Raw genomic sequence first — 10,278 nt, forward strand, 5'->3', positions numbered from 1 at the left:
TTATGGTGGCCGCTTATGGCCCAAAGTCTCTGATTCCGTTGTTATTGCACACTTAATGAACACCAAGTTCTGGTAGAAGGAGGGTAAGGAATACTCTCCAGTGACAACGTGTCAGCTGGCTGCCCTCTCATAATCCCCCCCTTCTTCTAACACTTCCCAACTCTTTTGTTCATCTATCTCTGAGCTGTGACCTTCCTCAACCCCCCTCAAACCCCTGCTGTAAATCAGTACTTCATTCCTCTTCTCCTGCAGTGTCAGGAAGAAGAAGAAGAAGAGTTTGGATTTGATATCCCGCTTTATCACTACCTGAAGGAGTCTCAAAGCGGCTAACATTCTCCTTTCCCTTCCTCCCCCACAACAAACACTGTGAGGTGAGTGGGGCTGAGAGACTTCAGAGAAGTGTGACTAGCCCAAGGTCACCCAGCAGCTGCATGTGGAGGAGCAGAGATGCAAACCTGGTTCCCCAGATTACGAGTCTACCACTCTTAACCACTACACCACTCTGGAGAAGCGGTCTCGCCTCTTTTGTCCGATCCCTAACAATCTGTCCGTGATTTCTAGCCATTTGTATTCAGAGGTGTACTGACTCCAACAGTGGAAGGTAGAAAACACTGTAGCCACCATTATTCCCCATGAATTTATCTAATCCTTTTTTTAAAAGCCGTTCAAGTTGGTGGCTATCACTGCCTCTTGTGACAGAAAAGTTTAACTATGTGCTGCGTGAGGAAGAATTTTCCTTTATCTGTCTTGAATCTTCTAACATCCGGGTGCCCACAAGTTCTAGTGGGAGAAAAATATTTCTCTATCCACTTTCCCCACACTTGGCATAATCTTATAAATCACTATTGTATCCCCTCAACTCAGTCGTTTTAGAAACACTTTAAACGCGGCTTTCCCCAAATAGTTTTGCGAGCTGTAGTTTATAAGAGTGTAAAGAGTTATTGGGGGCTACAATTCCCAGAGTTCCATGAGAACAGAGGTTGAATGTTAAACCTCTCTGAGAATCGGAGCCAACAAGATGCCAATAGAAAGCAGGACATGAACTCAACAATAATAATATAATAATAATAATTTATTATTTATACCCCGTCCATCTGGCTGAGTTTCCCCAGCCACTCTGGGCGGCTCCCAATCAAGTGTTAAAAACAGTACAGCATTAAATATTAAAAATTTCCCTGAACAGGGCTGCCTTCAGAGGTCTTTTAAAGATACGATAGCTGCTTATTTCTTTCACATCTGAAGGGAGGGCGTTCCACAGGGCGGGCGCCACTACCAAGAAGGTCCTCTGTCTGGTTCCCTGTAACCTCACTTCTCGCAATGAGGGAACTGCCGGAAGGCCCTTGGCGCTGGATCTCAGTGTCCCGGCTGAACAATGGGGGATGGAGACAATCTTCTCACTTGAGATTCCCAGTATCTGGTACCTGTACTCAGAGCCATGCTTCCTCCAACACTGGTGGTAGTACATAGCTTCTGTTTATGGACTGTTCAGTGTAGGCAACCAGGGGAAATAAAGGATATCTACTTAGTGCCAGTGGTGCTGTTAAAACAGAAGGGCTGATTTTGCTGTTTTTGCTGCCTTCTTATAGTGCAGGCTACAGCCTGTGCAGTGACGTTCTATTTTTTTTAATTTTTTACCTTTTGAAACCCATTTATACCTTTTGCAGTCTTTCTTTGGTAAAACACAAGACTTATCCCATATTTTGGACACCGCAGCCCCCATCAAAACATCTAGCAATCAATACCCACTGAGAAAGCATCTTAAATGACGGTAGAAACAAAGGAATGGAAACCTAGAGAAAAGTTATCTCCTCACTTAGCATGGCCAGAACAATATGGTCTAACAGTCCATTTATCCACAGCGCCAGAGAAAAAGGCCTTTTGTAGCCTGACTAGAACCCACAGTTCTCACACTGCTTTATCTTGCTGGCTTGCAGTCCAGTCATTTCCACCCTCCTCTTCTCTTCAGTGCCTTATCTGTGAATCCATGCACTGTTGACCCTGAGGCATTGTTTTTGAAAGCCAAACAAATCCCCCAAAATTGTTCACAAAACCCTGTACAGCTAAAAAATACTAAATATTGTATTCCACAGATCAGGAAAGAATGTTGTTCATTTTTTTGCTGCTATTTTTCTGGCTCGGTACAAACATTGCTTCTGAAAAATACCTTCCATGTACTATTTGCAATTCTAAATTAAAGAGAAAATGCACAAGAGTATTTGAGTCTAATGGAAACAATACTCCTGCTGGTGAAGGGTGGGTGATTAATAATAATAATAATAATCCTGATGTATTATGCTGAAAACGGAGAAGGAAAACGCTGATCTTAAACCTCTGCTGCCTTGTGGCTATACTCATTTGTGAGAAAGGCTTTGGGAATAAACCCTGAAGAAAAATCCATACTTGCTGCCTTTGGTATGTCTTCAAGAGAAGAAAAGGCTAGGCAGTAAACTCTACACAAATCCGGAGTGGAGTCCCTAAGGCGGTTGGATGATGCCTTGTACGCCTTCATCTGCCAAGTCCTGCAGCTAAGATGGTGCCAAATGTTTTGCTCTGCTTTCCATTGGCCCAAATCAGTGGGGCCAAGAGGAGGGTCTCATCGTCTAGGTAACCCAGGACCTCCATACACACTGCCTCGGCTTGCACCCCAGAGAGGTCACTTGGGTGCTGCTAACATAGCAAAAACTACACAGGGGGAAGCAGTTATGAGTTTCTGGTCTCTACAGCCACAGCAGGCACTGTGATTCTCCATTGTTTTGACTTCACCCCAGGAAGTGCACCCCATTGTCTCTCAAGACATACAGATGCCAACAATGCTGAAAATCAGTGTGCTTTCATATACATTTAGCATTGTTCCTCTAGAAAGTGAGGAACCTCTCCATTTGTAGAGGTTAGGACCATTTTTCCATTCAAAGCTCTGTGTATTCCGGGCTGGAAGGGGTCCCTGAGCTTTCCCCAAGTCTGGTACAAGAGAGATGGTTGACATTTTAATATTGTCTAGCTTGGCAATCCTAAATGTAATAATGTCCACTGCATGGGCACATTAATAAATCTGGGATCCACAGGTGGATTGCCCCAGTGACACTGCTTGTTATTCAGAAAAAGTGAAAGTTACCCAAAGGAGGTGGTTGCTGCTTACAGACAGAACCCAGACAAAGGGACTAGATGGCCCTTGGTTTGATCCAGCAACACATAAGAACATAAGCCTGCTGGATCAAGCCTGAAGATTGGAAATATGTAAAGATATAGAAGGAATATCAAACCTAGACAGCATCTTGCCAACAAAGGTCCATATAGTTAAAGCTATGGTTTTCCCAGTAATGATGTATGGAAGTGAGAGCTGGACCATAAAGAAAGCTGATCGCCGAAGAATTGATGCTTTTGAATTATGGAGCTGGAGGAGACTCTTGGCAGTCCCATGGACTGCAAGAAGATCAAACTTATCAATTCTGAAGGAAATCAGCCCTGAGTGTTCATTGGAAGGACAAATCCTGAAGCTGAGGCTCCAATACTTTGGCCACCTCATGAGAAGAAAAGACTCCCTGGAAAAGACCCTGATGTTGGGAAAGATTGAGGGCACAAGGAGAAGGGGACGACAGAGGACAAGATGGTTGAACAGTGTTCTCGAAGCTACCAGCATGAGTTTGACCAAACTGTGGGAGGCAGTGGAAGACAGGAGTGCCTGGCATGCTCTGGTCCATGGGGTCACGAAGAGTCAGACACGACTAAATGACTAAACAACAACATAGAAAGAATATATAATACCAAAGGAAACGAAAGAGTCCATAGAACTGTAGCGTTGGAAGGGACTCTTGAAATTGAGTTCAACCCTTGAAATTGAGGAATCTCAACTAGATCATACATGACAGATGGCCATCTAACCTCTGCCTAAAAACTTCCAAGGGAGTAGAGCCCCCCACCTCTTGTGGGAGCCTGTTCCACTGTCAAACAGCCCTTACAGCCAGAACGTTCTTCCTGAAATTTAGTCGGAACCTCCTTCCTTGTAACTTGAAGCTATTGGTTTGGGCCCTACCCTCCAGAGCAGTTGAAAACAAGCTTGCTCCATCCTCCGTGTGGTAGCCCTTTAGATATTTGAAGATGGCTCTTTTTCATTTTTTGCCGCACCTTGAAGAGATCAACCATCGAAGAAAATGGACTCTTCTCAGCACATCCAAGTCAATTTGCTCCAATGAAACCACACTTTACAAATATTGCTAATGATCAAATCATTATTATTTAAATGCCAAAGTTTTGATAGATAAATGTATTCTGTGCTGTCAATGGCATACAGTTGCATCTCGTGTGGGTAAGAGTGAGTGTCTACGTCCTGGTATGCCAGCAATGTCAGCAACAGCTTACTGTCCCAGCTTAAGGTGTGTAGATTTGCATGAACATGCCTCACTCTGACAAGCACAACATAGCAGAGTTTTTTCAAATATTAATATAAAACAAAAGAAGTATTTCATAGGTTGGAAAAACACATAGGATTAAAGAGAATGGTGCTAAGGGAGGAGGAACCCACAAGAAGCTATATAGAAGTTCTTTTTTAATGATGCACTTGAAAGCCAGATTCCTAAATATACTGTCCCAAATGGTTTCGCACCAAAATTTTGTGGAATCACATTTTTGAAAAAATCAACCATGCCTAGTCCAGACTACTAGGATTTGCTAAAACTTAGAGGTGGAGGGATCAAAAGACTGGATATATATATTTTTTTTTGGGGGGGGGGAGAGGAATGTATACCCATTGAAACTCGCAGAGGATCCCTATTGCATTATCCTGAAAGCTAGAAACATATTTTTTCTTAGAGAGCTGAAAAGTGGTATGGTAGAGGCAGTGTTAATCTGGGTATAAAGTAATACACATGGACACACAGTTTGTTTATTCCACTGTCATCTCTTTTGAAACAATACAAAAACCACCCCAAAGTACCCTGCTTAAACCAGATAGCGGGTTAAAACTTTATAAGACCTATCATCTGGCTCCAGCTGTAATAATACGCTTCGCATCAGAGCTTTCAAAATTGAAATTCACGTTAACGCTTAAAAGCGAGCATTTGTGCCTCTGGTTCTGCAAGAGAAAAGCAACGCTGATTCCTTATTTTCCTCCGTTATTTTCTAATGGTTTAATCAAAGTTCCATGCCTCATCCTTTTGTCTGTGCTCGCGCACGCCTGGGAGCGCACTTCTCCTCGCGCTGCAGCAATTTTGAAACTGAAACGTTGCACTGCTGAGAAAGTGCCATGAAAATATAACCTACTGCATTCCATGAAAATAAATAAGCAAGGCCACCCAAATTTTCAATTAGTGCTCGGGCAGAATGCAGGAAATGGCTAGAGAGCCGTCAAAGGCTGCCTTAGGCTGGGTCGTGGACACGGAACAGTGACAGGAAGGTTTGCAGCTAGGAATACAGGCTCAGTGTGAAAATGGCTCTTCTCCAAGGAAAACGGCATGCTAATAGGTTGATACCGATTTCCTGAAACATACAGCCCGGGTATTACAAGCTGGAATTTACATTCTGACAAAGGCCGAGCCTCAAAGACTTTGCCTTTCTGTTGATAGAATAACACTAAGAAGTTCAAGCAGCATTATGCGTTTTACGGCTTTAAGCTTCTTAAACATTCAAAGTACAAACCAGGCACATACTTTTTAGCCACCTGAAACAGCAACGGCCGGTCAAGGCTTGTGAAAAATAAAGAACAATGTTAGATCCCAGGGTTGAGCGCAGGTCTGCTGCTAGCGACCACGTATTTGAGTCCTAACGGGAAAATGACATCTAAGGTGGCTTCCTTCTGCTACATAGGGCAGATGAACGAAACAAGACCCACAAGGGGCAGGAATCTGAGGGCAGCTTGTATCACGCAGAGAAAGTTCCAGAACCTTCTTGAAACAATAGGAAAGGAAATAGAATAGGAAAGATCTCTACACATTAAATCAATACATTCTGTACAAAAAAATGGCAAACCATGTCAGTATTTGAGTCCTAACAGGAGAAGGGGCAGGAATCTGAGGGCAGGGGGGTGGAAGGCCTTGCATACTTATCTGCATCAAGGTCTGTCTGTGGATGTTCCAGAGCTGAAAGCCCAACAGGTCTGAATACATCTCCCAGCCATGTTTTCCAGGTCATCCAAATATATTGCCCTATGCACTACATTTCCGCTTCACCACCAAAGTCTATGTTCCTTTCCAAATTTCTAATTCTGAAAAAATATAATCCAGAATTTTCATTTGTGGTCCAAAGCACATTTAATAGATTTGTGCATTTTTATGTAAGCTCGTACCCTCAAACATTTCTCTGATGAAAATAGGGACGTCCTATTTAACAACAACAACAACAATTTTATTTATATGCTCTCCACCTGACTCGGTTGCACCAGCGACTTTGGGCAGCTTCCAACATATATAAAAACATAATAAAACATTAAACATTGAAAAACTTCCCTATACAGGACTGCCTTCAGATGTCTTCTAAAAGTCTGGTAGTTGTTCTTCTCTTTGACATCTGGTGGGAGGGCGTTCCACAGGGTGGGTGCCACTACCGAGAAGGCCCTCTTCCTGGTTCCCTGTAACCTCACTTCTCGCAGTGAGGGAACTGCCAGAGGGCCCTCAGCGCTGGACCTCCGTGTCCAGGCTGAACGATAGGGATGGAGATACTCCTTCAGGTATACTGGACCGAGGCCGTTTAGGGCTTTAAAGGTCAGCACCAACACTTGGAAACTATTGCATAGTTACTTATCTCCTTGGCTCGGGGGTCATGTAATTCCATACCCTCTAACATTTCTCCAAGGAAAAAAGGGACATCCTAAGGGAAAGCGGGACATTCCAGGATCAAATCAGAAACTGGGATGGCTTCTGTAAATCTGGGACTGTCCCTGGAAAATAGAGACACTTGGAGGTTGTGTAAGCTCCTTGGTTTGCAGAATTTCAGGTGTTCAGGCTGCAATCTTTCAGGTATACATTTAAGTGAGGCCTACTTCTGAACAGTGGACTTTGAGGAAGAGGTCTGGTGCCCTTCTCAGCAAAAGGAGCAGGAGGAAACCCCCCACCAAAGCAGCAGGCCTGGCTTGCCACATTAAAGTGAAGTCATAAACATCCTCTAAAGAGACCCACCCACCCTCGTGAGACTATTAAGTTCAGATTTTAAAATTACTTGAGTGTACCACTGCTTCTGAACGCGCACACCTAGAATTACATCATCATCTGCAAAATTGGGAGCATTTTGGTGAGGGATCCTTCGCTTTTTAAAGCAAGGTCCTCCTGGGGTAGCAAATTTGGGGGTGCCTTTACTGTGTGGCAAATTGCCAGTTAGGTAATATATAAAATATACATATTTTACCTGGGAAGGGTGTGTGTGACTTTTCGGCTCCAGGCACTCTCATTTATTAGTATGTGTTCATATTTCATTCATTTCATTAACCAAGGCTCAGGTACCCCCTGCTCAAATATTCTGGAGTGTCATTTGAAACAGAATCTCAGCAAGTGATAAAAGACGGAAAATCATCAGAGGTGTTGACGGAAGTCTAAAACAATGTATAAGATAAGAAGTTATGTTATGTGATTGTTGGAAATTATATGTTACATATATATATATATATATATATATATATATATATACACATACATAAAATGAAACAGAATCACAGCACTTAATGAAAAAGTTCGCATCTTAAAGATTGCATATGAGATCAAAGCACATTATTTATAACAATGATTAAAGTTCTATAAAGAGCCCTTCTGCGAGGACTCGACATGCAGCCACATCACTACAAGAATACATTTCAAGAATCATCAGATACAAGCAATATAAAAGCAAAACAGAATACCCAAAAGTCAAAAGTGACATTTGTTTATACTGCATCAGTGTAGCATCCCCCTCTGTGGCTTTTAGAAGCAGAAATAGAAATAAAGCTAGCGGAAAATATTTTGATGAAGAGAGGGGAGGTGGGAGAAACCTAGACCTTTTTGCCTGTTTGAAAGTGATGTGTGGTACAGTGTGGTGTGTATTATCTTTGTCCTTTGTTTTGAAAACAATACTTTAAATACCACTGGCCTAATTCTTACCATATTTCTATAATGCTGCGCAAGCTTATGTGGTCTCAGAAGGACAGAACTCGTGGAAGCCTCTTCTTGGGGTGCTTATTAGCTCAGCCTTTCCAGGTGTGGAGTACATTGGTTCTGCATCTACAGGTCATGGGCTGCCGGGCCAATTCAAAACCCAATTAAGACGAAGACCTCCTTGGATTTGTGATCTGCTTTTAGGCAGCTCTGCAAGGCAACCAAGGAAATCACGGAGCAAAAATGACAAAGGGTTTCTCTCTCTCTATCTTTCTCTCTCCCTTTTGCTATTCCAGAGCAACAGTGGCAATCAGTCTCAAGTTCTGTATACCTTGACAAAGGATAAACGGGTGTGCCAGTTTTGTTTTTCTCAGTTTTTCATTTTTCCAATCTTTAATTCAGTTCTCCACATTTCTGCAGCAGTTTGCAATTTTTTAAAAAAACAACAACCAACAACCTTCAGGAAAATTTATGATTATTTTAGTGTATATTTTAACTAAAGTATATATTTTTGGAAGCAATTCCCCCTAATGTAATGCATTTTGTATGCTATTTTCACTAATATATTCATTTCAGGAACACTTTTCACTAACCTATGCATTTGGTGTGGGGGTGTTTGAGAATTACATTGCAAAATTCAGATAAGGGCGAATTCAAAAGGATAGCTGCATCTCAGCTAGAGTCTTGTTTTGGAAACTAAGAATTTGGCAGGTTTGCCTTTCAACTGAATCAGATTTCTCCCCTCCCCCCCCCATATCCCTTAGTTGGCATGGTAGGAAATTATTGTAGCTGGATGGACCAGTTTGCCCAAGAGACCTGTACGGCTGAACAAAGCACAACTTTCTTCAAGGAACAGCTATACATGCTCATTCTAAAAATTACCAGAGTGGTTTGACAGTTCATCCCTCTTCCCAGGGAACTCTGGGAATGATAGCTCTGTGAAGGGAATAAGGGTCGCTAAGAACCCTTAATAAGCAACAATTCTCCGGATTCTTGGGGGAAAGCCATAATTGTTTAAAGTTGTTGGCTACTGCTTTGGGTGTATAGTGTAGATGGGGCCTTAGGGTTGTAAACACAATTGCTTGGATATGTCCCCACTGCTTCCAGTAGGATTTAAGGCCAAGTAAAGAAACTGAGCAAAACACAATGCTGAAATTTCAGACTCTCTCACCTTAATGACAAAGTAACTCTAAGCCAGAGGCGGTAAACCCTCCATTTCAGAGCCTTAATCCCCCACAAGCAATTTTTTTTCTAGCCTCCTAATGCCCCACCAATTTGGGAGGTGCCAGTAAAATAAAATAAAAATAGTCACAGTTCTGGTTATGTGGAGCCCAGTGCTGTGATGGGCATGTCTCATTTTCCTACTCATATTGAAACACTGCTCCTCAATGAGGCCAAATTTAGATTCACAAAATGTTTAGGAGTATGCATACCCCTGCGTCCCCCCCAGAAAAAAAACATTGCATAATTCTCTTCAGCCCTAGATTTGCCAGTGGACAAATTAGCAAATCCAATATGGCTTTATTTGCAGTTAATATACAATTAGAGCAGATTGATGCAAGAGTCATAGGTACAATTCACCTGGTATGAAGAAACACATTGGAAACATCAGTCTTTGCAATTGACCCTTAACGTGGGTTTATGTTTTTTGACAGCTGTTTTTGATTCTCTTTTCTTGTTTGCTCTGTCCACGATACCCAGAACAGATTGGAAATTTCAACCAAAAATACTAACACAAAAATAAAATGGCTGCTTGATACAACTTGCTTTGTGCTCTTATTCCCCAATATCCTTTCCCTGCTTTATAGGAATTTGACAGTGCCCCAAATCTGTCCCATGGCCTGAGGTTCCTATAGTTTGTGCTTTTTTGCTACTGTTTGGAAGACAGAGGATAATATTTTTCAAACGCTCTAAAACTTCAGTGCAATTCTATAGATGTCAATTCAGGAGTAAGCCTTGTTGAACTCGGTAAGATTTATTCAAGGTAAGTGAACATCGGATTGCACTATCTGAAAATTACTTATTAAGTCCTACTGAGCACAGCAGGACTTCATTCCAAATATTTTTTTTAAAGTATAGAAGTAAGTCATAATTAAGCTGGAATTAGGGTTTGAGGGTTTGGCTCAGAATCTCAGCCTCTGAAGGCTAAGTCTGGAAGGGGCGGAGAAACCTTTGTTATTCTTCACAAAAGTAAAACTGTTGTCTTTCAACAGTGCATGCTGATTTT

The sequence above is a fragment of the Podarcis pityusensis genome, assembly GCF_964106645.2.
Source record: "Podarcis pityusensis genome assembly, chromosome: 7".
Classification (NCBI taxonomy): Eukaryota; Metazoa; Chordata; class Lepidosauria; order Squamata; family Lacertidae; genus Podarcis; species Podarcis pityusensis.